The 27,812-nt window shown below is 46.3% G+C and overlaps 1 protein-coding gene across 16 annotated transcripts in view; it reads right to left on the bottom strand.

Moving 5' to 3' along the window:
* The window catches only part of PCBP3 (poly(rC) binding protein 3), a 255,803-nt gene extending 232,771 nt beyond the window's left edge, over positions 1-23,032 (bottom strand). For 7 of the 16 annotated variants that reach the window (XM_082719931.1, XM_082719943.1, XM_082719942.1 and 4 more), the window contains exon 1: positions 22,833-23,015. The gene's annotated coding sequence lies outside the window, so the exon portion shown is untranslated. Of the gene's footprint in view, positions 1-22,832 lie in introns of all 16 variants that reach the window. The other 9 variants (XM_082719939.1, XM_082719929.1, XM_082719946.1 and 6 more) reach the window with 8 other exon arrangements.
* Between the last annotated feature and the right edge of the window lie 4,780 nt (positions 23,033-27,812).

Here is a 27,812-nt window from a genome sequence, read left to right on the forward strand (position 1 = left end):
AATAATCCAGAAATTGGAGGCTAGAGGCACAGAGTGAAAGCTTGAATTGAACTCCCAGACACCAGCCCTCAACATTTTAGAACCACAAAGATCTAAACCCTAAGGGTAAGATGTCCTGAAAAGCAAACAGCCATCCCAAGAACCGCAGTCTGATCCAAGGTTGGCCTTAGAATTAAGATGGCTCCTTTAAGACTGAAGAAGCCTAGAGGTAACAAGTCAAAAGCTCTCCAAAAATGATACAGTCATCCTAGGTCTAAAATTATCCCTCAAAATAACTCTGCAAATACAATGTCTAGCACACACAAAGAAATAAGACACCACAAGTAAGAAACAGAAGAAACCACAAAGGGGGAAAAAAAAACAAAAAATAAAAAACAAGTTCACAAAGACATGAGAAGTTAGAATCACCCAATATAGACTATTAAAAAACTACACCTGCAATAACACAAAACAAACAACCCCTTTAAGAATGGACAAAAGACGTGAAAAGACATTTCTCTAAAATTAATATATGAAATGGACAGTAAGTACACACAGAGAGATGCTCAACATTACTAATCCTAAGGGAAATGTTAATCCAAGCGATAATGAGTGTCACTTCATACCCACTAGGACGGCTAGTATCAAAGAAACAGAAATTAGCAAGTGCTGACAAGGATACAGAGAAACTTGGTTCCTTGTGCACTGCTGAGGGAAAGGAAAATGGTGCTGCTACCGTCGACACCACCATGGTGGTTCCTCGAAAAATTAAACATAGAATTACCATATCATCCAGCAATTTCACTTCTGGGTATTTCTCTAAAGACTTAAAAATAGAGTCTCGAAGAGATATTTGTACACCCATATTTATAGCAGCATTATTTCAAAATGGCTAAAGCATGGAAGGAACCCAACTGTCCACTGACAGCTAAATAAATAAGAAAATTGTGGTATACACATAAATACACTTGAAAAAGGAAGAAATTCTAACATATGCTGGCATGTATGAACCTTGATGACATTATACTAAGTGAAATAAGCCAGTCACAAAGAAGACAAATATTACATGATTTCACTTATATGAAGTATTCAGTTAAAACCGCTGGGACAGAAAGTAGAATGGCGGGTGCCAAGGACTAAGGACTCGGGGAGGAGAGAATGGGGAGTTAGTATTTAACAGAAATAGAATCCCAGTTTTACAAGAAGAAAAGAGTTACAGAGATAGATGGTAGTGAAGGTTGCACAACATTATGAATGTATAAAATACCATTGCCACTAAACAGTACACTAAATCCTTAAAAATGGTTAAGATGTTAAATATATTTTACTACAATTAAAAAATTGGAAAAAACAAACAAGTAAAAAACCTGACACTTACTATGGCCAAAAATGGAAATGAGAGCTAAGAAGCTGTAAAAAGTAATATAGTTTCAAATTTGTTAAAGAAAATCTAGAACTAAAAAGTAAAAAAATCCTGGATGGGTATTTAAGCAGAGTAGGTGCTACTGAAGGGAGAACCAATGAACTGGAAACTGGGTCAGAAGAAAATACTCAAACTAAAGCACGGAGAGATCAAAATCTGGGAAACACAAAAGAGAGGGCCTGAGAATGTATCGTGAAAAGTCTAATACACATTTAATTAGAGTCCTAGCAGGGAAGAAGTGAGAAGATGAGGCAGAAACAATGATCTGAAGATAATGCCAGTGAATTTTCCAGACTTATGAAAGAACTCATACCACAGATACAAGAAGCCAACATGCCATAGGCAGGGAGACATGGAACTCAGGGAAGCTACAGACACGTAAGACCTGTAAGAAAATCCTCAAAAAGCAATGGGAAATACAGAGATTACCTGCAGAGGCACAGCAGTTATAGTGACTACTGACACCTGAACAGAAAAAGCAAAAGCCAGACACTGGGAAGATAACCCCACCGTGCCGGAAGAAAATAACGCCGGCATGAAATTCGACATACAGTGGGGAGTCTGTTAAGAAGAAAGGTGGGCGGGTGACGTCAGTGGAAGCAGTAAAGTAAGGAACTCCAAAAATCCCCTCTTCCATAAAAGCAATGAACAAACAGCAAAATCGTCAGATTCAAATTTGTCAGAAATCTGGGAATTTAACCAAAGGCGTACAGCAATCTTGGAGCATTTGTTTAAGGAAAACAGTTGAACCTCCGTAAGAACAGCACATTCATAGTGGTTTAACTTTCACTATTCTCATTTTCCCCCAATGCTACCTCAGTGCTACACATTGCAATGATAGTGAAAACCAGCAGTCTGGCAGTCACAGAAAGGGACAGAACAGGATTAGAACTCTTTGAAAGCCTTCTTCCCAGAGAACTGTCATTATTTGACATGGCTAATAAGTTCCACTTGCAAGGATGTCTTTATTTGACCCGAATCAAAGTAAGACCAGTGCGAAAAGCATTCTCCTCAGAGGTGTACGTTAAAACAATTAGAATCAATTGTTCCATTTTGTAACTACCTGAGACAGTAGACAATAGGTGGGACAAATAATACATTAACCCAAAGCCTGGAAAATGAGAAGCCTATGGAGAATTTAAGAACTCCCAACATATTACTGGAAGTCCAGAAGGTCACATGTACATTTAGAAGTGTGCACATACTCAAGATTGCGTGAATGCCCAGGAAATAGTTGAGACAGCTGAACGCACACACTGGGCTGACTTTGAGGCTCTGTACTAGCGGCAATAAAAGACCCAGGCAGAGCTGTAAACCGCCCGACTAAATGTTGAAGCATACCCCAAAATACACCCACACAGCTCCTGGGGAAAGTCTAGACTTACTGATTCCTGGCATTTAAGGCAATCTGTGTCCAGTCCTTAGCTGATCACAAATGAGTGGAGATTACGTGTCACAGAATACAGACTTCGCAGAGTTAGTTCAAGAAAGTCACTAAACAAAACACAAAAAACTACTACAACAAGCAAAAGCACCAAAAATTCCAGGGAGAAAGGAGAATCAAATTTTCAGAGTTGCTACATATATTATTTAAAATGTTTAGTTTTTGACAAATTATTATGAGACACACAAGACAGAGAGAGAAAACCAGACACACATACAGAGAGAGAGAGAGGCAATATGGCCCATACTCAGGGAAAAAACAATCAGCAGAAACTACCCCTAAGGATGCCCTAACATTGGCCCTACAAGAGAGAGAATGTTCAAAAAAACTAAAGGAAACCACATCTAAAAGATTAAGTGTGACAACGGTGTCTCATCAAGCAGACTACTGATAGAGAATACAAAAAGGAGCTGAATAAAAATTCTAGAACTAAAAAGTACAGTTACGGAAATGACAAATTCACTGGGAATATTACACAGCATATTTGAGCAGTCAAAAACAAACTGGAGAACTTGAAGATAGGTCAAAGGAAATTTTCCAGCCTAAGGAACAGAAAGTAAAAACTGGGAAGAAAAATGAACAGAGCACATATTGAGCCCAATCTCTCTCCCCTATTATACAACCCATTGTATAAAGTGAGTAAGTCTTCCTTACAAAAAGGAGAAAAGAACAGAGCCTCAGAGGCCTGTGGACACCATCAAGCACGCCAACGTATGTAGGATGAACATCTCAAAAGGAGATAAAAAGAGAAAAAGGAGTACAAGTTTCAGAAGGAGGAAAGAGAGAGAAGGGGATGTATTTGAAGAGATAATAGTTAAAAACTTCCCAGATTTGGGGGGAGGGGGACCAACATTACACATCCAAGAAACTCAGTGAACCCTTAAGGATAAACTCCAAGATAACCATACTAGACACATCATAATCAAGCTATTGGAACACAGAGACAAAAAGAGAACCTTGAGAGCAGCAAGAAAAGCAACTCATCATTTGAAGAGTCCTCAATAAGTAATAGCCGATTTCTCATCAGAAACCTGGGCAACTAGAAGGTTATGGGATTACATATTCAAAATTATAAAAGACAAAGACTGACGAACAAGAATTCTACATCCAGCAAAACCCTTCAAAAGCAAAGGAGAAATTAAGACATCTTCAGACAACAAAAACTGACAGAGTAAGTTTCTAGAAAACCTGCCCTACAAGAAATACTAAATGGGCTCCAGGCTAATAAATATGACAGGAAGCTAGATAGTACCTCAAATCCAGGTGAAGAAATACAGAGCACAAGTAAAGCTAAATACAGAAGTAAATAGAAAAGACAGCATAAATATAATATTTCTAAGTTTTTTCTCCTATTTCAAACAGAAGATAACTACACAAGGCAATAATTATAAATCAGTGTTGATATGTACAGAATGTATGAAGATGTACTTTGTATGACAGCATAAAGTGAGAAAGAATGAAGATATACAGAAGCAAAGTTTTGATGTACCATTGATAGTAAATCAGTAGGAATCTAAATTATTACAAGTTGTTAATAGCAAGAAGTCCCATGTAACCTCAAAGAAAATAAATAAGAAAAAAGTAGCAAAATAAATAAAAAATTGAAAGTGCACACTAAAAAATATCTATTTAATAGAAAAGAAAGCAGTAATGAAGGACAGAAAACAAGAGACATGACATATAGGAAAAAAATAGCGAAATGGCAGGAGTAAGTCCTACCTTATCAGAACTGCGTTAAGTGTCAATGGATTAAACATTCCAATTTAGGGGCGCCAAGGTGGCTCAGGTGGCTTTTGAAGTCATTAAGCGCCTGCCCTCAGCTCAGCTCATGATCCCAGGGTCCTGGGATCAAGCCCCACATCAGGCTCTTACTCAGCAGAAAGCCTGCTTCTCCCTCTCCCACTCCCCCTGCTTGTGTTCCCTCTCTCATTGTCTCTCTGTCAAATAAAATCTTTTTTTAAAAAATTCCAATTTAAAGGCAGAAATCGTGTTGATGGGCTTTTTTAAGTTTTTATTTGAATTCCAGTTAGTTAACGTATAGTGTAATACTAGCTTCAGGTGTACAATGTAGTGATTCAACACCTCCATGCAACACCTGGAGTTCATCACAAAAAATGCCTTCCTTAAGCCCTATCACCTCTTTCTCCCATTCCTCCACCCCTCTCCCCTCTGTTCACCATCAATTTATTCTCTATAGTTAACAGTCTATTTCTTGGTTTGCCTCTCTTTTTTTTGTCCCTTTGTTCATTTGTTTTGTTTATTAAATTTCACATATGAGTGAAATCATATAGTATATGTCCCTTTTTTTAAAGATTTTATTTATTTATTTGACAGACAGAGATCACAAGTAGGCAGAGAGACAGGCAGGTGGGGGGGGAGGAAGCAGGCTCCCTGCTGAGCAGAGAGCCCGACGCGGAGCTCGATCCCAGGACCCCAGGACCATGATGGGAGCCGAAGGCAGAGGCTTTAACCCACTGAACCACCCAGGTGCCCCAGTATTTGTCCTTCTTGACTGAATTATTTCACTTAGCATAATACTCTCTAGCTCCAACCATATTGCTACAAATGCAAGACGCCTTTTTTTCTTGTTGTTATTTATGTTTTTTTTAAGATTTTATTTATTTGACAAAGAGAGCGAGCACAAGTAGGGGGAGTGGGAGAGGAAGAAGTAGGCTCCCCACTAAGCAGGAAGCCTGAAGTGGGACTTGATCCTAGGACCCTGAGACCATGACCTGAGTCAAGGGCAGAAGCTTAACCGTCTGAACCACCCAGGCACCCCAATGTCATTTTTTATGGCTGAGTAATAGTCCATTATACATATATGTCATGTCTTCTTTATCCATTCATCAGTCAGTGAACAGTTGGGATGTTTCCATACATTGTTTATTATGCTACTTAAAACAAACAAAAACGTGATCCAGTTATACATAAGCAATATATAAGCGACACTCTTAAATTCAAAGACAAAAACAAATTAAAAGTGAAAGTACAAAAACAAATATACTATCTAAACAGTAAACAAAAGAGAGCTGGAGTGACTGTACCAACATCAGACAAAATCATCTTTAAGACAAAAATGGTTACCAGAGACAGAGGACATTTTTTAATGACAAAAGGGTCGATTCGTCAAGAAGTATAACAATTATATACCCATGTTTCTAAAAACTGAGTCTCATGGGCGCCTGGGTGGCTCACTCGGTAAAACATCTGCCTCTGGCTCAGGTCGTGATTCCAGGGTCCTGGGATCAAGGCCCACATCAGACTCCCTGCTCAGTGAGGAGCCTGCTTCTCCCTTTCCCTCTACTGCTCCCCCTGGGTGTACTCTCTCGCTCTCAATCAAATAAACAAATAAAATCTTTAAATAAATAAATAAATACTGAGCCCCAGAATGTATGCAACAAAAAATTAACAGAAACCAAAGGAGAATTAGACAATTCACAATAATAGTTGGAGACTTCAATATCCCATTTTCAATACAGGATGGAACAACAGGACAACAGAGGAAAGAGATTTTAATAGCACTATAAAACACTGAGATCTAAGATATTTATAGGGTACTCCAGTCCAAAACCAGAAAATACATTATTTTAAAATACACATGGAGTTTTAATAAAGGACAGATCAGATGTTTAATCACATCAAAATTTAAAAGAATTGAAATCGTCTAAGTATGTTGTCTGACAGCAAGGAAAAGAAATCAGAAGCCAACAGTAGAAACTTAAAAAATTCATAAATTTGTGGAAATTAAATAACATACTTCTAAATAAGGAATCAAAGAAGAAATCACAAGGGAAATGGGAAATACATTGAGTTGACTGAAAATTAAAACACAACATATCAAAACTTATAAGAGGCAGTAAAAGCAGTGATTAGAGGACTGTATAGCCATGAACACCTATGTTAAAAAGGAACAACTATCTCAAACCCATAACCTAACCTTCTGCCTTAAGGAATTAGAAAGAGTAAACTAGGGGTGCCTGGGTGGCTCAGTGGGTTAAAGCCTCTGCCTTCGGCTCAGGTCATGATCCCAGGGTCCTGGGATCGAGCCCCGCATTGGGCTCTCTGCTCTGCAAAGAGCCTGCTTCCTCCTCTCTCTCTGCCTGCCTCTCTGCCTACTTGTGATCTCTGTCAAATAAGTAAATAAAATCTTTTAAAAAAAAGAGAAAGAAAGAAAACTAAACCCTAAGCAAACAGAAGAAAGGAAAAAACAGATTAGAACAAAAAGAAATGAAATAGAAAATACAAAGCAATGGAGAAAAAACAATGAAACCAAAAGACAATTCTTCGAAAAGATCAATGAAACTGACAAATCTTTATCTGAACTAAGAAAGAGAAGACTTCATAAAAATCAGAAATGAAACTACCAACCTTACAGAAATAAAGATGGATTATAAAGAAATATAAATAATTATTTACTATCAAATTAGATAACTTAGGTGAAATGGATAAATTCCTAAAAGACACAAACTATCAAAGTGTTTCAACAAGAAACAGAAAATCTGAATAAACCTAAACAAGCAGACATTGAGTTAGTTATTGGAAACTTCCCATAAGGAAAAGTGTAGAACCAGATGGTTTCACCAGTGAACATTTAAGGAGATTAACCCCAATCCCTCAAGGACTCTTCCAAAAAATAGAAAAGAACACTTCTCAATTCACTCTATAAGGCTAGTATTACCCTGATATCAAAACCAAAGATATCACAAGAGAAAACAAAAACAAAAACAAAAAAAAAAAAACAGACCAAAATGCCCTAAGAATACAAATGCCCTCTTTGGTAAAATGTCTATTCATGTCTTCTGCTCATTTTTAAATTAGATTATTCAACTTTGGGTGTTAAGTTTTGTAAGTTCTTCATATATCTTGGATAGTTGCCCTTTATCAGATATGTCATTTGCAAGTATCTTCTTCCATGCCATGGACTGCATTTTAGTTTTGGTGACTGTTTCCGTCACTGCGCGGAAGCTCTTTATTTTGCAGAGTCCCCATAGCTTATTTTTGCTTCTATTTCCCTTGCCTTAGAGACATTCCTAGAAAAAAGTTGTCACAGCCAATTTAAGAGACATTTCTGCTTGTGCTCTTTTCCAGGACTTTTATGGTTTCAGGTCTCACATTTAGATCTTTAACCCATCTTTAATTTATTTTTGTGTTTCGTGTAAGGAAGTGGTCCAGTTTCATTCTTTTGCCTATTGCTGTCCAGTTCTCCCAACACCATTTGCTGAAGAAACTCTTTCCCATTGTATATTCTTTCCCGCCTTGTCAAAGATTAATTTGACCATATAATCGTGGGTTCATTTCTGGGGTTTCTATTCTGTTCCACTGATCTATGTACGTGTCTATTTTTGTGTCAATACCATACTGCTTTAATTAGGACAGTCTTGTAATATAACTGAGTACAGAAGTGGGATGCCTCCAGCTTTGCTCTTATTCAAGACTGCTCTGGCTATTCCGAGTCTGCTGAGTTCTATACAAATTTTAGCATTGTTTGTTCTATCTCTGTAAAAATGCTATTGGTATTCCAATAGGGATTGCATTAAGGCATAAACTGCTTTGGGTAAAGAAAACATACAGACAGCCAACAAACACATGAAAAAATGATCAACATCACTCCTCATCCAAACTATACTGAAATGTCACCTCACACCTGCCAGAATAGGTAAGATCAACCACACAAGAAACTACAGCTGTTGGCAAGATGTGGAGAAGGGGGAATCCCTTGTACTGTTGACGATAAGGCAAACATGCAGCCACTGTGGAAAACAGTATGATGGAGGCTCCTCAAAGAAATTCAAATCGAACTACCCTATGATCCAGCAACAGCACTACTAGTATTTACCCAAAGAATAAAAAAATACTAATTCAAAGGGATACATGCACCCGATGTTTATAGCAGCATTATATACATAGACAAATTATTGAAACAGCTCAAGTGGCCATTGACTAATGATGCATAAAGAAGATGTGGTAGATTTACAATGGAATATCGAGTATGTACATTGAGTACAATGCAATACGAGCCATAAAAAGAATGAAATTTTGCCATTTGCAATGACATGGATAGAGCTAAAGAGTATAATACAAAGCAAAATAAGTCAGAGAAAAATACAATATAACTTCACTCGCGTGGAATTTAAAAAACAAAGCAAATGACCAAAGGGACACAAAAAGAGAGAGAGAGGCAAACCAAGAAAAGACTCTTTACTATAGAGAACAAACTGATGGTGACCAGAGGGAGGTGGGTGGGTGATGGAGGTTAGGAGTGCACTTGCAGTGATGACTACCAGGTGAGGCATTGAAGTAATCAACCAGCACACTGTACACCTAAAACTATTATTATACTGTTGTTAAGTAACTAGAATGTAACTAAAAATTTTTTAAAAGAGGGCCGTCTGGGTGGCTCAGTGGTTTGGGCTGCTGCCTTCGGCTGGGGTCATGATCTCAGGGTCCTGGGATCGAGCCCCGCATCGGGCTCCCTGCTCAGCAGGAAGCCTGCTTCCCTCTCTCTCTCTCTCTCTGCCTGCCTCTCTGCCTACTTGTGATCTCTGTCTGTCAAATAAATAAAATCTTAAAAAAAAAATTTTTTTTTTAAAGAATACAAATGCAAAAATCCTCAACAAAATAATGACAAACTGAATCCAGTAGTATATAAAACGGTTGACCCACCTTGACCAACTGGAATTTATCCAAGAAATGCAAGGTTGGTTCAACATACAAACATCAATTGGTATAATGCATAACAGTAAGAAAATGAAGCACAAAAAAGACATTATCATCTCAACAGAAGCAGAAAAAGCATCTGACAAACCCACATTTTTATGATAAAAACACTCATTAGAATAAAAATAGAAGGGACCCTCCCCAAACTGACAAAGGACATCTCAAAAACCCACAGCTGACAACATACTTAATGGTGAAATACTGAAAACTTTTCCCCCCATGATCAGGACCAAGATTAGGATGATCACCCTTCCCAGAACAATGCAACATTGTAACACAGGTTATAATCAAGGCAATTACAAAAGAAACAGAAATGAAAGGCAACCATATTAGAAATATGAAGAAGGAAAATTATCTATTTATGCAGTTTATATGATCTCATGCATAGAAACTCCTCAGGAATCCACTAAAAACCTATTATAGCTAATAAATTCCATACTCCTGGACTGGAAGACTTATATCATTAAGATGGCAACACTCTCGGGGCACCTGGGTGGCTCAGTGGGTTAAATAAAGCCTCTGCTTTCAGCTCAGGTCATGATCCCAGAGTCCTGGGATCAAGCCCCGCATCGGGCGCTCTGCTCGCCAGGGAGCCTGCTTCCCCTCCCTCTCTCTGCCTGCCTCTCTGCCTGCTTGTGATCTCTCTCTCTGTCAAATAAATAAATAAAATCTTAAAAAAAAAAAAAAAAAAAGATGGCAACACTCTCAAATTGATCTACATAGTCAATGCAATCCCTATCAAAATTCGAGCTGTCTTTCAGGGATGATAATCCTAAAAATCATAAGCTGGAGGACTCACACTTCCCAATTTCAAGATTCACAATTCAACAGGAAGACAATCCAATAAAAAAAAAATGGTCAAAAGATCTGAATAGACATTTCTCCAAAGACGACATACAAATAGCCAGTAAGCACATAAAGAGGGAGCAACAGCAGCCGTTATTAAGGAAATGCTAATACCACAATGAGATACCACTTCACATCCACTAGAATGGTTATAATCAAAAAACTGGAAAATGACAAGTGTGGGTGAAGGTACGAAAAAATTGGGACCCTCATACATTGTTGGTGAGAATGTAAAAAGGTGCAACATCTTTGGAAAACAGTTTGGCAGTTACTCAAAATGTTAAACATACAGTTATTATATGACCCCGAAATTCCACTCCTAAGTATATACACAAAAGAACTGAAAATATGTATGCACATAAACTTATATATGACTTTTCATAGCACATTATTCATAATAGCCAAAAAAGTAGAAACAATCCAAATGTCTACCTACTGATGAATGGAGAACTAAAATGTGATATCTACACAATGTGATACCATTCAGCCATTAAAATGAAGTACTGATACACAACAGAACAGGGATGAACCCTGATAATATTGCACTAAGTAAAAGAATCCAGACATTTAAGGCCACATATTTATGATTCCATTTATATGAAATGTCCCTAATAGGCAAATCCTTAGAGACAGAAAGAAGATTAATGGTTGCCAGGGACTGGGACTGGGACAGGGAGGAATGGGAAGTTACTGTTAATAGGTATGAGGTTTCTTTTTAAGGTAATGAAAATATTTTGGAATTATATAGCAATAATTGTTACACGATCTTGTAAATAAACCAAATCCAATGAATCAGAAACTTTTTTTTTTTTTTTTTTTTTTTGGACAGAGAGAGATCACAAGTAGGCAGAGAGGCAGGCAGAGAGAGAGAGGAGGAAGCAGGCTCCCTGTGGAGCAGAGAGCCTGATGCGGGACTCGATCCCAGGACCCTGAGATCATGACCTGAGCCAAAGGCAGTGGCTTAACCCACTGAGCCACCCAGGCGCCCCCTTTTTTTTTTTTTTAAGATTTTATTTATTTATCAGAGAGAGAGGGGGAGAGAGCGAGCATAGGCAGACAGAATGGCAGGCAGAGGCAGAGGGAGAAGCAGGCTCCCTGCCGAGCAAGGAGCCCGATGCGGGACTCGATCCCAGGACGCTGGGATCATGACCTGAGCCGAAGGCAGCTGCTTAACCAACTGAGCCACCCAGGCGTCCCGAATCAGAAACTTTAAAAGGGTGAATTTTATGGCATGCAAATTATATCTCCCCCCCAAAAATTAAGTAAATTTAAAGAATTTTTAAAATAAAAGTGAAAACAAAATAGTTCTAGAAAAAAAAATAGGGAGTATCTAGTACCAGCTGATCTGCAATAAATAAATTTAGAAAGAAGGCTCGTTCTTCAGGCAGAAGGGAAAGGTCAGAAATGTCAGAGAGCAATGAGAAGCAAAAAATGGACAAAGTTGTGAATAAATGTAAATGAACACTAATGGTACATTAAATAACAACACAGTTAATATTAATTTTTCATTTAGTTTTAAAAAAGCTTATAGAATTGAAGTGCACAATAATAAGCACAATAAAGCTGGACAGGGGAATGGAGTTCAAGTATTCTATGACACTATGCTCTCTGCATGCTCCAGAAGGCAGGTATAACTGCATTATCTGGGTAAGTTAATAACACATTATCTAATTTACATGGTAACCATGAAAGTAAAGAAAAATAAACTGTAACTGCCAACACAGTGAAGAGAGAAGAAAAGTAGAATGATTTTTAAAAATCATAATACTGTTTTAAAATAAGAAAAGAGAGAAAAATAAACAGAACATGTGGGATAAGAAAAATAAATAAGAGTATAGAATTAAATAGATTACTAATTACACTCAAGATAAATGAGTTCAATGTTAGAAGACAAAAATTATCAGACTAAATGAAAAACAATCTAATTGATTATTTTGCAAGATACATACCTAAAGTTTAAGAAAACAGTAAGGTTCAAAGTAAAATGATAAAAAACAAAGATATCATGCAACTATGAGCCTAAAGCAAACTGTAATGTCTATCTTTGCACTGGTATATGACACCATAGGCAAAGATTCATTACTAGAGATAAAGAAAACCACTGTTAATAACTAAAGTCTCAGTTCTTCAAGAAGACATAACAATTTTATATTCTCGTGACCTAATAGCATGGACTCAAAATATATACATAAAAATTGGCAGAACTTCAAAGAGAAATAAGACAAATCTATAATCATAATGAAATTGGGTAATTATCTCAGTAATTGATGTAACAACCAGACCCAAAAATACTAAGAAAACAGAGAGGTGACAAGTATGTTATAAGTTAGCTGAATGGAATGTATACACTGAACCTAATTCTTTTCAAGCACACAGGAATGTGTGAGAAAACTTGTAGTCCATATTCTGGGCCATAAAGCACATCAGCAAATTTCAAAGAATTATGAAGAGCAAGATTTGGGGGCAACACAACTGTGCTGGAAAAGAATAAGAAAATATGCATATGTTTGAAAAATTTTAATGTTCTTCTAAATTTAAATTTACATTTAAACATTTAAATTTTAAAAAATTTAAATGTTCTTCTAAATGACCTATAAATTTTAAAAATCTTACTGGAAATTAGAAAATATAACTGCCTTAGTCTCCTTGGGCTACTATACCAAAATACCATAGACTGAGGGGCTTAACCAACGGACATTTATTTCTCACAGTTCCAGGGGCTGGGAAGTCTGAGATCAGAATGCCAGCATGGCAGAGCTCTGGTCAGGGGCCTCTTCCTGGCTTGCGAATAGCTGTCTTCCCGCTGTATCCCCACGTGGCAAGGAGAAAGAGAAAAAGAGCAAGTTCTCTGGTCTCTTCTAATAAGGTACTAATCCTATCACACTCATGACCTCATCTAAACCTAATTATCTCCCAAAAGCTCCATCTCCAATACCATCATCCTGGGGGCTAGGGCTTCAACATACGAATTTGAGAGGGGCACAATTCAGTGTACAGTATATACTAAACAACAAGGAAAATACCTCAAATCAAATTCTGTATAATGCAGCAAAAGCATTATTTTATAAGGAAATGTATCACCTTAAATACACATATTAGTAGGAGGAAAAAGCTGCAAATTAATAAACCAAGTATTCATCTCAAATTGAAGACAAAACAGCTATGGAATAGGAAAATTATGTGGCAGTTTCATTCAGAGACCTGGATGCAAAAATCTCAAGCAAAATTAGTCACTGAAATCTAATTGATATATTCTAAGAATAAGCTAATATGTTATGTTTATACAGTGGTCATCTTTGGGTGACAGAATTATATATTTTTATTTTGCTTTTGATACCATTCTTTATTTCACAAATTTTCTAAATACTCTATGAATCAGGAAAAATATTTTTAAATTAGTAATTTTTTGATCTCTCATACTTATGAAGTCAACTAGTTCATAAATGGCAAGAAGTAGCTCGGAAAAGCCATTTCATCTGAGTAATCACAAGACTACAAGACCTTGTGTGTCTCAGTGTCTCTATTTGGCTGAGAACAAAGAAGAAGGGTGGATAGGAGTAGATGTGGATTCACAAAGACAGGGATGTGATAAGAGCAATTCGTAGGCTTTTTGCCCAGGCACTAAGGGAGCGATCTCATACACAAATGTGTCTATAAATAGAATCCATACTGCACTTCAATGAATAATTTAAAAGCACTTTGCAAACAGGGTTAAAAAAATAGGAACCTAAATGCTCAAAAATCAATAGTTCTGTCCTATCCCAACCTGGTGAGTTACACAAACAGATGTTTGAGCTTTATACCATTTTTTAAGAACAGTGGAAGCTGGGGGACGCCTGGGTGGCTCAGTCAGTTAAACATCCTACTGCTCTTGGTTTTGGCTCAGATTGTGATCTCAGGGCTATGAGACTGAGCCCTGCACTGGGCTCTGCGGTCACCATTGAGTCGGCTTGAGCTTCTCTCCCTCTCCCTCTTCCCCTCCCCACACTTGTACAATCTCTCTGAAATAGACTAAATAAAGACAATCTTTAAAAGAAAGAAAGAAAAGAAACATTGGAACCTGGATGGTTAAGTATCAAAAGGTTTAACAACATCTACAAGCTCTGACCTATTAATTCTGCCTTTAGAAACTTACTCTTCATAAGTTATCAGTGATACAATGATTTTAGTATAGGTTATTGATTATTGATCAAAGCATTATTTATGATGATAAATATTTTAAAGCAGCATAAGTGTCTAGCTGTCAGGGAAGTGGTTCTGTCAACTGGGACACCCACTATAAAGTACGCCAACATTTAAAATAGTATTTTCAGGAGCGCCTGGGTGGCTCAGTTGTTAAGCGTCTGCCTTTGGCTCAGGTCATGATCCCAGGGTCCTGACATCAAGCCCCACATGGGGCTCCCCGCTCGGCAGGGAGCCTGCTTCTCTCGCTCCCTCTGCCTGTTGCTCCCCCTATTTGTACTCTGTGTCAAATAAAGAATCTTTAAATAAAATAAAATCATATTTTAAAAGAATATGATATGACACAAGAAGTTCTCACTATGTAGTACAAAGAAAGCTGTTCACAAAACATTACGGAATGAATCCCAACTTAGGATATGCATATTATACCACATACAAAGGTAGAAAACCACAATGGCTATTCTTTTTTTTTTTTTTAAGATTTTATTTATTTATCAGAGAGAGGGGGAGAGAGCGAGCACAGGCAGACAGAATGGCAGGCAGAGGCAGAGGGAGAAGCAGGCTCCCCGCCGAGCAAGGAGCCCGATGTGGGACTTGATCCCAGGACGCTGGGATCATGACCTGAGCCGAAGGCAGCTGCCCAACCAATTGAGCCACCCAGGCGTCCCCACAATGGCTATTCTTGTATGTATTGTTGTATGTATTCTTGTATATAAGATTATGAATGTTTATTTTGTCCTTTATACTCCTTGCTTGCTTCAATTTTTCTACACAAAACATTTGTGTCACTTTTAAAAATAGGAAAAACACTTTAAAAACTGATTATGTCAACTAGATTAAAATATCCTTCATCAGTGCAAATCTACTTCTACTGAGGGTAAATTGGAGGTCAGTAAAGAATGGATATATTCGTTTTCTATAACTATATAATAAACTATCAGAAACTGAGCAACTTAAAATTTACATTTATTATCTCGCGGATTCTGTGAATTAAAAGTCTGAGCAGGCTTACCAAGGTTCCCTGCCTAGGGTCTCACAAGGCTGTGGTCATGGTGCTGGCCAGGCTACGTTCTCATCAGAAGACTCAGCTGGGGAAGAATTCACTCCTAAGCTCCACTGGGTTATTGGCAGAGGTTGTTTCCTTGCCGTATAACCGAGGGCCCCTGCTGCTTGCTGGCTATCCCTGAAGGCCACCCTCGGCTTCTAGAAATCACCTGAGGTTCTTGCCATGTGGGCTTCCCCCACATAGCTGCTTACACAAGCCAGCAAAGAGAGCCTCTAAATGAGTTTCTAACAAAACGAAATTTCATATTAATGTAACATAATCAAGGAAGTGACACCCTATTACTTTTGCCCTGTTCTATTGGTTAGAACAAGTCCTACTTCAATAGGAAAAGATTATACAAAGGTGTGAATCACGGGGATCATGGTGAGGCCATCTTCATACCGTCTGGGCACTATATCCGTCTCCCAAGGCAGAGCCCAGGCAAAGGAGGGAAACATGTGCTTGGATCTGAAGGTTCTTCTGATCCACTGACTACCCATAAACAAAACTGAACCCTGCTCTCTCTGCACCGCTGGGCAGAACAGGACTGTAAGATGTGAAGGGAGAGTCCGCCACAAGCCAGAGCTAACACAGAGGATTTAAGCAGGGAGGTGGGAACTGTGCCAGCCTTGAAGGACAGTTAAGACTTAGATCCCCAGAAAGGAATAAGAAAAGGAGGCTTTTTCTTTATAATAAGGAAAGGTAGAGAGACAGGAGGTGGGTTCTGAGGAGAGTAAGGAGGATGGTTTGTTCGGAACAAGTATAAACCAACACACTGTTAGTTTCACGTTGTAGTCAGTCCCCTGAGGACCAACATACCTGCAGACCTTGCACACCTGTAAGTCTTCAAACAAGACCTACAGAGGAACACGGGCTGAGTTTTGGCTAACTAGGCAGAACTGACATCAACCTCCATAGTTTGGTAAATATTACTACTATCTGTCCGAGCTTCTGGGACATGGAAGGCTCCACCTCCCTGCTCCATTTGAAACTGAGTATGGCTGGGATGACTCCTCCTGGCCAACGAAATGTGAGAAGAACGGAACTGCAACCCTTCAAAAGTGTAACTGCAGTGCTCGCTTCAGCAGCACATATACTAAGTGTAACTGCAGGTGTAAGAAACTCCATGTTCCAAAAGGGTCCAGATCCAGAGCATTTAAGAATCAATTTTGCCAAACTTCCAAGGAACAAAAATCCCTCCCTTTCAGAAGCCAATACAGGGAAGACGAAGCATCACCATGATGCCACATTGGAATAAGGGCAATACAAGAAAAGATTATTAGTCAATACTTCTCATGAAAATATATGCCAAAACCGTAAATGAAATATTACCATATTGGATCCAATAATAATTTTTAAAATAGTCTGTCATGACAAAGTACAGTTTATCCCAAGAAATCAATGATGGTTTAAAATTAAAAATTAAAATATTTCATTTCAGTCACAATTTATTTTATTCAAAGATTTTATTTATTTATTTTGACAGAGAGAGAGAGAGAGAGAGAGAGAGGGAGAACACCAGCAGGGGTAGCAGCAGCAGAGGGAGAGAGAGAAGCAGGCTCCCAGCTGAGCAGGGAATCCAATGCAGGAGCCAATCCCAGGACCCCGGGATCATAACTTGAGCCGAAGGCAGATGCTTAATTGTCTGAGCCACCCAGGCGCCCCCTCAGTCATAATTTAGAGAAAAAAACATAAAATCATCTAAATAGGTAAAGAAAATCATTTGTTAACATTCAAACTCTATTAATGTTTTTTTTTAAATCTTTTACCAAACTATTAGCAGAGGAGACAGACCATCTTTAACCTAATGAAAGGAATCTACCAAAAAACAATAGCAAACTTCGTATTTAAGGCTCTAAAAGTATTACCTTCAAAGTGTAAAACAGTATTAGCATAGCCTTATCAAAATTTCTATGCAACTTTGTCTAGTGTCCAAACAACAGAAATAAGACAAATAATAAATAGGCTTAAAGGCTAGGAAGGAAGAAATGAAATTATCATTATTTACATGGAGAAATCAGAAACAGATCCTCATATCTGTAAAGTTTTGTGTTTCAAAGGAAGCACTGCAGATCATTGGGGTAAGGATGGTATTCAATAAATAGTGATAAAGCTGGTACAATGGGTTATGCATTTGGAAAAGTTCTAAAATTGTATCTCTACCTCACACCTCACACAAAAATAAGTCCCAAGTAGAATATAAAAAACAAATATCCAATTTTTTTTCTTTTTTTAAAGGTTTTATTTATTAATTTGACAGAGAGAAATCACAAGTAGATGGAGAGGCAGGCAGAGAGAGAGGAGGAAGCAGGCTCTCCGCTGAGCAGAGAGCCCAATGCGGGACTCGATCCCAGGACTCTGAGATCACGACCTGAGCCGAAGGCAGTGGCTTAACCCACTGAGCCACCCAGGAGCCCCCAAATATCCAATTTTTTAAAGATGAGGATATCCTATAACCTTGGGGTAACAAAGAATTTCTTAAATAAAACTCAATAACCACAAACCATAAAGAAAAGATTGATAAATCCAACTGCATTAAAATGAAATATCGGGGGCACCTGGGTGGCTCAGTGGGTTAAGCCTCTGCCTTTGGCTCGGGTCATGATCCCAGGATCCTGGGATCAAGCCCCGCATCGGGCTCTCTGCTCAGGGGGGAGCCTGCTTCTTCCTCTCTCTCTGCCTGCCTCTCTGCCTACTTGTGATCTCTGTCTGTCAAATAAATAAATAAAATCTTTAAAATGAAACATCGGTTCGTCAAAACAGCATTTTTAAACGGCTAAAAAAAAAAATAGGGCACAAATAGAATCCAGAATATATAAATGACTTCTAAAAAGCTATAAAAAGGACAACCCAGGTAACAAATGGACAAACAATACATGAAAACAATTTACAGAAGAGGAAACCCATGTGGCCACTAAATGGATAAAAAATCTTCACACTTACTAGTAAGTAACCTAAGTTGACTAACAACAATTAAAACATCTGAAGATACAAGAGACTAGAAAGGCTGTGAAGAAACAAACCCTTGGAAAATACTTTGACAACAGCTCTGAGGCTGGAATTGGCCCATTCTACGAGCCCCGCAATCGCACTGGTGCATGCAGACCTGAGAGTGCCCAGCACGGAAGAAAGGTGAGCCAGCAGGAAGCGGCAGTAAGCAATGGCAGAGACTAAACAGGCTGCGAGGTTAAAGACTTCAGGTGAGAGTTAGGCCGGGTAAGAGTATCAACGCCAGTCTTGCCAGGAGATGAAACTAAGGATGAGAACCATGATCACCTGAGGCCACCTCCCCCGCAACAGCAGCTAAATCATTTTGTGTTCTACTGCCTATGTGATCAGGTTATTTCCTCTTCAAACTTTGCAAGCTAAAACTTTTGAGAGCAGCCCCAATTTGTATCAGGTTCCCATGGCTGTTCTAACAGACATCCACAAATTTAGTGGCTTAACACAATAGAAATTAATTATCTTTCAGTCCTGGAGATCAGAATTCAGACACAAGGTCTCACTGGGCTAAAATCAAGGTGTAGACAAGGCTGTGTTCCCTTCTAGAGGCTCTGGTGAGTATCCATTTTCTCACCTTTTCCTGCTTCTAGAGGCTGCCCACATTCCTTGGCTTGTAACCCCTCCCATCTTCTAAGCCAACAGTGACAGGTGCTCTTCCTCATTTCCCATCACTCTGACACTAGCTCTTCAGCCTCCCTCTTCCATATTTAAGGACCATCATGATGAGTTTGGGCCCACCCAGGGAAATCCAGAATCTTGTTTTAAAATCGGCTGATTAGCAACTTTCATCCCAACTACTACCTTAAATTCTCTTTGCCCATTGAACATAACATATTCAGAGGTTCTGGGGATTTAGGATGTGGACAGCTTTGGGAAGCCATTTTTCTGCCTGCCACACCATCTCCAGTGGACTCTCCCCCACACCTCCTGAGTTCTAACACTTTCACAATGCCCTCCACACCCTCACCAACACAAACTCTGTTCTCCAGTCACATCAACCCTCTGGTCTTTCTGTAATTAATTTTACACCCATCCATGCCCAAGTACAATTACAATTCACCCTTCAGGTCTCAACCCAAGGCCACCTCCTCTCGGAAGCCTTTCCTGAGTCCCAGCCTAAATGAATTACCTCGCTTCAACAAACCAACGCAACTTTCTGTGTATCCCAATTGCAGCACTTAGTGTGGCCCCCTGTAACCATCACTTCACAAGTCCTTTTGTCAGTCCAAAGGGGAGTCCTTCCATGAAAAATACTGTGTCTCCTTCCCCCGTGAGTTTTCAAATCAGCACAGGGCCAGGCAAAGAGTGGGCACTCAGAGAGTATTTCTGAAGCTTGGAGGAGGCAGAAAGAAGCTGCCCGAGGTTTCCCTCAACAAAACAGGTTAGTCTTTCACAGAATAATAGGAGTTAAGTAAGTGTACAGCTGGTGGGGCCAAAGAATTAGCTCAGATGCCCAAAGCCAAACACCTTACAAATCACTGCTCAGTTTGATGCACAATTTACAATTACGTGGAAGAGTCGCGGTACCCATTACTTCTTATTGCTAACCTGTGGGCCAATTCTAAAAGAACAAATAAAATTAACCGCAAGAGAATAAGGAATTTGTCTAAAGTGACTTACTAAGATGTCCTCAAAATTAAAGAAAAGAGAATAGATGGTGCTGCAACGTGGCCAGAATGCCTGGCAACTGACAGCGGCCCAACAGCCCCGCCAGGCACACAGAGGGTTCCAGTCCTCTCTGAAAACGCTGGAAAGCACCCCATGTGTGAGGGCACTACAACTGACCTTGTTGATGGAAAAACAAACCGCCTCTATGTACAAATATGTGTATATATTACAACAAAGGGTACATTTTTAAGAGGGTGGTTGTTAAGAAACAGGATCGCACTTAATTTCAGTGGTTTGGTACTTGAGGTCCACACTCCAGCAAGGAAATTCCCACATGCCGAGAAGACTGAGAAGCGGGAAAGGGACTGTGGAGTCGACACCGTTATCCACGTGACAAAAAGAGGCAACACACGGCTTGAGTTTTTAAAAGGTATGCTTCCATTCAGACTCTCAGAACCTCCCTGTTCGACTCTTCGACTTTTGTTTTCAATGTGTAAATTTTGAAAATGATTTTATTTTTTTATTTGAAATTCCATTAGTCGGCCCGCGTTTGTTACCTGGGTTGTCCTTTTCATAGCTTTTTAGGAGTCACTTCTATATTCCCTCCGACGCGCTCAGCGACTCGCCAGCCCGAACACCACGCAGAGCTCACCCCGCACGCGGGCGCAGGCCCAGACCGCGTCCCGCCGGCCAGGAAAGCCGAGGATCGGCCAGAGGACGCGTTCAGCACCATGGACAGGGCGGGCGCGACCGGCCGGAGTCGCGGCCACTAGGACCCTGAGCTGGGGGAGCCCGGCTGCCGCCCGGTCCCCCGTTTTCGCGGCAGTGCCTCGGATGGGGCTGATTCCAACACACAGAAGGTGTTTTCCTTTGTTTTGGCCCAAAGGACCAGCCTTCGCTAAAGGGATGTACGATTCCCGTTGACCAAGATCTGCTTCGGTGATCACCGCCACAGTGGAGCCCCGAGGTCTCCGGAAACAGGAATGACTTCGCCAGGGACACGTGGCCGCCAGCCCGGGCACGGGCCGCCCGGCCGGGAAGGACACCTCCAACTGAAGCACAGCAGCCAGCCTTGAGCGCGACCCCACAAGACCGCGGGCTGGCCGCCGCCCCACAACAGGGAAAAGACAACTTTCCTTGAACGTCCGGCAAAATGAGCCCACGTGCGGACACTTTCCCGTAATCACCTCAACCCTGTGACCCCAACGGTGTGCGTCTCCCCAGCCCTGAGTGTCCGTAAAGACGTGCGGGAACGTGGCACCCCGAGGTCCAGCAGCATCAGGGAGCAGCACCGGCCACGGCGGACCCAGCCACAAGCCCGAGCCCCACAGGCGCCGGTGCGTCCCGCTCCAAGGCCCGCTCCTCCTCCGCCCGCCGGGCTGCGCCGGGACCGGGCGGCACCGAGCACCGGCCGAGGAAGCGGCGAAGCCCCGCGCGTCCCGGAGCACCTGCGGGGGCCGTGCGGCGTCCCCGCACGAGCGACAGCCCACAGCGCGGGCTCAGCGGCGCCGGGGGCCGTCCGGGGGCGGGGGCTCCGGCGGGGGTCCGAGTGCGGGGCGCGGCCGGCAGCCAGCGGCTCCGGCTCCGGCTCCTGCGCGCCGCCCCTCCCCGCCCCGCCCCGCCCCCGCGCCAACAGACTCTTTGGCCCCAAACGCGCGTCTCTGAGACGAGGGAAGGAGACGCGCTGCTGCGGGGCAAGAAGGCCGGGGTCCCGCTCCGCAGGGCCGACCCCACGCGCTTCCCCGGCGCGACCCGAGGAGCAGCACTCCGCCCCGAAGGCCCGCGCCCCGACGGACGGCGACGGCCCGCGCCCCGGGGCAGCCCGCACAGGGTCGCGCGCGGTCCCCCACGCTCGCAGCGGCCGCGACCCATGTCCACGCCGCCTTGAGGGCAGGCGGGAAGGGGAAGCCGACCCGAGCCGCGGAGGACGGGGCTCCGCTGACTCCCGGCTCCAGGCGCGACGGACACGCTTCAGAGCGGGACGACGGCGCGACCGGGGACCCCACGGCCGTCGCGGGGCGGGGCGGGACCCTCGCGGGGCGGCGGGCGAGAGCCGGCCCGCACACGTGCACGCGGGGCCCAGAGGTCGCCGCCCCGCCCGCCCCGCCCGCCCCGCCGGCGCGACCCCGACCCCCCCGAGGCGCTCCCGAGGCGGCTGGTGTCCGCCGACCCGCGCGGCCCGCGCCCCCGCCGCTCCCCGCAGCGCCGCCCGCGCCGCCAACTTCGGAGCCGGGGGTCGGGGACGGCGCCCGCGGCTGACCCGCGAGCCCGCGCGGCCCCGGGGCGGAGGGCGGCCGGGACCCGGGCTCCCCGCCCCCCGGCCCCGCGACCCCGCCCCGCGGCCGCCGCCAACTTGCCGCGGCCCCAGCGGGTCGCCCCCAGCGGGTCGCCCCCCCCCCCCGCTCCGGAGCCCCGCGGGCAAAGTTAGCGGCCGCCGCCCGCCCCGGCCCGCGCCCTCGCTCGGGCGCCCGCTGCGACCCCCGGCCCTGCCCCCGACCCCGACCCCGGGCCCCGACCCCGGCGCGACCCCCCCCCCCGGCCCCGGGCCAGGACCCCCGCCCCCGGCCCGGCGGGCGACCGCTCACCTGTCCGCGGAGGAGGGCGTACCCGCCGGCGGGCCGGGCCGGAGCCCGGGGTGGGGCCGGGCTGGGGGGAGGGAGAGCGGGTGACGACGGGGCGGTCGAGGCGGCGGCGGGGCCGGAGGCGACCGAGTCTGAGGCGACTGAGGCGGCGGTAGCTGCTCCTCGCGCTCCAGCCGGGGCGCTGCGCGCGGCGCGGGCCCGCCCCCGCTGCGCTGCCGACCAATCCCGCGCCGCCCGCCGCCGCTGGCCCCGCCTCCCGCCCAAGGACTGGGCCTCGCGAAAGCGGGCGCGGCGGGCCAATCGAACGGAGGAACGGCGACGGATGAGGCCAATCGGAGCCCGAGAAGCTCTCTGGAAAGAAACCAATTAGCGTCGCGGGGAGGTGGGGGGCGGTGCTGAGGCGGGGCCAATGGTGATGGGGGCGTGACGGAAGTTAGGGCGGGGTCTTGGGTGTGCGAGTCACTGGTCGTGGGCGGGGCCACGAGCTTGTCACAGGGCAGGGGCGGTGCCAGGCTTGAGGGGAGCCCAAGGTGGGGCGGAGCCATAAGTAAAAGGGGCGGGGTCTCCGGTGAAAGGCTCATGGGGGGCGGGTCCAGTGGGCGGGCCCCAGAACTGGGGCGAGACCACAAATGGGGTACGGCAAGAGGCTGGCGAGTAGCCGGAGGCGTGGCCTGGGGCGCTCCGTGATTAGTGGAGGCGAGGAGGGACCACTATGGGGCGGGGAGAGGACGGGTCTCTGGCTAAGGGCGTGGCCAGGGGCGGTTTCTGGGCGTGGCAGAGGCGAGCTCAGGGGAGGGACGGGGATGTGGAGGGGAGAAGGGTAGGTCCCTGGAGCGTGGGGGGTGTGGTCTGGGCGGGGACTGTGAGGCTGGGGGCGGGGACAAAGGTGGGAGTGGGAAGGGCGGGTCCCTAGAGGGAAAGGGGTGGGGCGTTGGCCTGGGCGCGTCCGGGGGCTAAGGAAGGGGGAGCGGGGAGGAGAGAGGGAAGGTGGGCGCGGTAACTTGCTGTGGGCGTGGCCTGGGGCGCGCTTGGGTCACTAGCCCCGGGAACCGCCTGGTTGGTCTCCGGCGTGGGACCCGCCCAGTAGACCCGGACCGGGGCCTGCACCCTCCGCGGCCGGCGCCCTCCCCTTCCTCGCCCCGCAGGTCATAGCAGTTGGCGTGGCGGGCAGTCTCCGCGCCAGCGGGCCAGCTCCGGAGACCCCGCCCCTCTCGGGCGGCCGGCCCAGCCCAGGTCACCCCGCGGGGGGCGCGCCCGCCCAGCATCCGTCCCGGCTCCTCAGCAGGTGCCCCGGCTTTCCTGCCCGCCGCGGAAGCCGCGTGCTGGTCTGTGGGTCCGGACGCCCAGGAGCCGCTGACCTGTGCGCCAACGTTCGCAGGTGCTTGGGTCAACACACCTGCCCGCAGGTGACCCAGGAAGGTGACCAAGACCGCCTGAAGAGCTCCTGGGCTGTTCTCAGGGGACACAAGGCCTTGCCTATTTCTGTTTTATGATCCTTTCTTCCGTACCTCCTGGCCTTCCTTGGGCTTTGCTTGTATTTAGGGTCACTTTGGAGCGACTGAACCCTGTGTCTCTTCTGTACATTTGGGGCCTATTCTTAGCAAAGATCGTTTCTTCCAGTGCGGCATCACACGGCACCAGACGGGTCACAGACAGCACGGTGACCTCCAACGGCCAGGAGTGACCCATGAGGCAGCCAGGCCTTCAGGGGTCCCGGGACTCCCTACCCCGCACCCCTCCGGAAGCCACGGGAGGGAACTATGCCTCACTCAGCCTTCTTCGGCCTCCTTAGCACCAGGAGGGGTCAGCTGGCTGCCAGGGCAGACACTGGGATGGGCCTGGGAATGCAGCTGGGACACTGGGCGCTCCTATTGGTACTGTTTGCCCCAGGCCAGGGCAAGAGGCATTCCTCCGGCTTCTCCTCTGCGAACCCTACTCCTTCATGGACCACTGGAGGCCTACCCAAATATGACCGCTTCTTTTTGTAGGATCTTCACCCCAGTACACAATGGACCCCTCAGGCATTCAGAGACAGGCAAGGCTCGGTGACAGACAAGGCTCGGTGACACTCAGACACAGGGCAGCAGTCCATGCAGGCATGGGGGGGGGGCGGTCAGGACAATCTGTGCCTCATTTGTCTTCCCATGTCACTTGTGTATTCTAAGACAGCCTTTTAAAAAGAAAGGGCCCCGACTTCAAGTTGAGGGACTGTGGGTGGGGTCCACCTAGAAGCGCAGTAGCACTGGGGACAGCAAGAATACAAACAGCATCTGGGTCATGAGCCCTTCCAAAGAAGGGGGTCAGAGAGGCAAGGGCCACCCCAGCAGTGTGGACAGCTGCTGTCACTTGGAGCGGAGAGACATGCTTAACCATGTGCTCCAGGAGGACAGCTCTGTGGGTAGGAAAGGGCATGCAGAGGGGCAGAGGGGAGGCCCTGGCTGGGTCTCACATTTGGGGGGGGGGGAGGAGCACGGTGCTGGGAAGTGAGCAAGAGCATCCCGCAGGACATGCACCCAGAGACCAGGGCTGCAAGGACTTATCACATCCTGACTACGCAGCTCTAGCTGGTCCCCTCACCTTGACTCTGTGGGCAGAGACCCAGGGTCCCCGCTCGCAAGGCCAGAGTGTGCCGTGGTGGGGGGGAGCACAGGCAGAGCGCCCCAGTCCACCCCCGAGATTACAGGCTGCCAGCCTCCCACTTCCCCAGCCTCTCCAGGGGCTCTCGTCCCCTCACTGCCTTCCTTGCCTCCTGAAAGACACAGTTAGTCATTAGGGAACTAATGATAGTGTTTTCGGGACAGCATGTTGGACCCTAACAACTTTCAATTATTTCCAGTTCCTGCCAGCCCTGGGAGGAAGAAAGCAGCTCCTCTCGAGCCCCCGCCCTTGACACACAAGACAATCCACGTCTGCCGGCGTGTTGTCATATGTCAGCAGGTCTCTGAGAGCCAAACAGCAGAGTCCCGCAGCTGGGCCAGCCGGAGCCGGCCTGCGCCCCCAACGGCTCCGAAGCAGGGCCTGCCGGCCCCAAATTCCCCACACGCTGTGTGCCCTGCACTCCCCCCTCTGTGCATGCGCCGCTCACCACCCTCCCAGCCGCTGTCACCACGGCCCTTCCCGTGAGAAGTGCACCCAGGGGCCCGCATTTATAAATAACCCCAGGGTGTCTTGTTGGGAGATGCAGGGAGCAGGGAGACAAGGAGCCTTGTAATTATCATCTGCTGCAATGATGTCAGATCAAGCCCTGGGAAGCCTCCGAGGGCCCGGCCCTCCTGACTGTCACACACATCCCCACCAGCAGAGAGTCGGGGCTGGCCTCGCTATCTCTGGCCGGAGCATGGTGGGTAGTGGCTAACAGGGCTGGGAACCCGAGCTGCGCAGAAAGCAGCGGCCCAGTGGCCAACTGTGTCCGGGTCTTGCAGGTGTGACCACACGTGGCACCCGGCAGCCGCAGCTACAGAGGCCCCCTCCCCTTCTCTGGGGAGAGAGGTCTGGAGCCCTGGACCTGGCTCTGGTGTGGAGGGTGGGGCATCTGCGGGCCTTCAGGGAGACTTGGCCTCCACCCCGAGCCTGCGTTCTGCAAAGAGAACTCACATTGTCATCTCTGCCACCCCTTGCGCTCAGCCTAAAACTCAAGGTCGCAGTTTACCTGGTGACAAGTCGGCGCCTAGAGAACCAGCGGTGTTGCTAAAACCCCCTTCACGAAACGCTGAGGCAGGCCCGCACCTCTGGGGGCACCCCAGGGCTGCCCCTGCCTTGTGAGAAAGCACGGCCCCGGGGACGCGGGGTTGGGTCAGCTGAGCTCAGAGATTCTGTGATAGCCACAGCGATGGAATGAAAACTGGAAAGCAAGTAAACCAGTCCAGGCAGCAGCTGCCCCGGCCAGGGAAGTAGGCCCACGGCTGCAGATGTAGGTTCCTCCCCTGTGACGCGGGGTCACCTGGCTCTGCACCTGGCCTTTCCCACCTGGTCGCTGATGGCTATTTCACTAGGCGAGGCAATCACAGGGCTCCTCTTGTGTCCGCTTGCTGAAGGAGCCGCTCCTGATGGGTCACTGGCCATGTCCTTGGCCCGTGACTGGGGGTGAGGGTGGGAGGAGGTGGGGTTGCACCGGCGTGGAGGCAAAGCTTTAGCCAGCCAGGCCTCGGAGGGGCCCCGCCTGGATGAGGGTGACGCTGGGAACGTGTTCCAGGAGAGGCGAGCCTGCCTGGAGCGTCCCAGACAGACGTGTGGGAAGGAGAGCGAGAGACAAGCATGTTAACAGGGCCGCAGCCCGCTGGGACTCACCGACGCGCTCTCCTTTGGGGCTGGCAACCTGACCCGCACTCCACAGCTGCCCTGGGTCGGAGCCTCTCCGGGAACCCCAAGCTGCCCCGCTGCAGCGTTCCCCTGAGGCTGGGTCACCTTCCAGCCGGGCACACCCTGACAACAGCCAGCAGACTGCCCTGTGGGGATGAGGGGCTGGGGGAGAGCACACCCTGTTCTTATGTTGGACACAGAACGTCATCCCCGTGATGGGAAGTTGGGCTCAGCCCGCGTGGCAGCCATGGCTCTGTGCCCGAAGGTTAAACAGGCTGGGGGTGAGCAGGAGCCCTGCTTCCACCTGCCAGAACACCAGCTTTCCTGGGGGGCTCCCTGCTTTTAGCCTGTAACAAGCATGGTTGTACCCCATGGCCTGCTGGTGGATGGGGGCCCGGGATTCGTGCAGAGTGTGTTATCACCCCGGGGGACTGGAGTCGGTGGCCTATGTCCTCTCGGCCCTTCTCATGAAACAGCAAGTGAGTCACCCGCCCTTGATTGCCTCTCCCAGTTCAGACCGCAGGCTCCGGGGCCGATGCACCACTGCCAGCAGCAGGGCGAGAGAGCCGGGGCCGGAGCCAGAGCGGGGGACAGGGCCCGAGCCAGAGATCCAGAGCCAAAGAGAGACAGAGAGAGGCCGGCAGGGAGCGATGGAAGGGAGAGCCAGAGGGGTGGATGGCGGGG

This window comes from Mustela nivalis (assembly GCF_964662115.1).
Source record: "Mustela nivalis genome assembly, chromosome: 1".
Taxonomy (NCBI): domain Eukaryota; kingdom Metazoa; phylum Chordata; class Mammalia; order Carnivora; family Mustelidae; genus Mustela; species Mustela nivalis.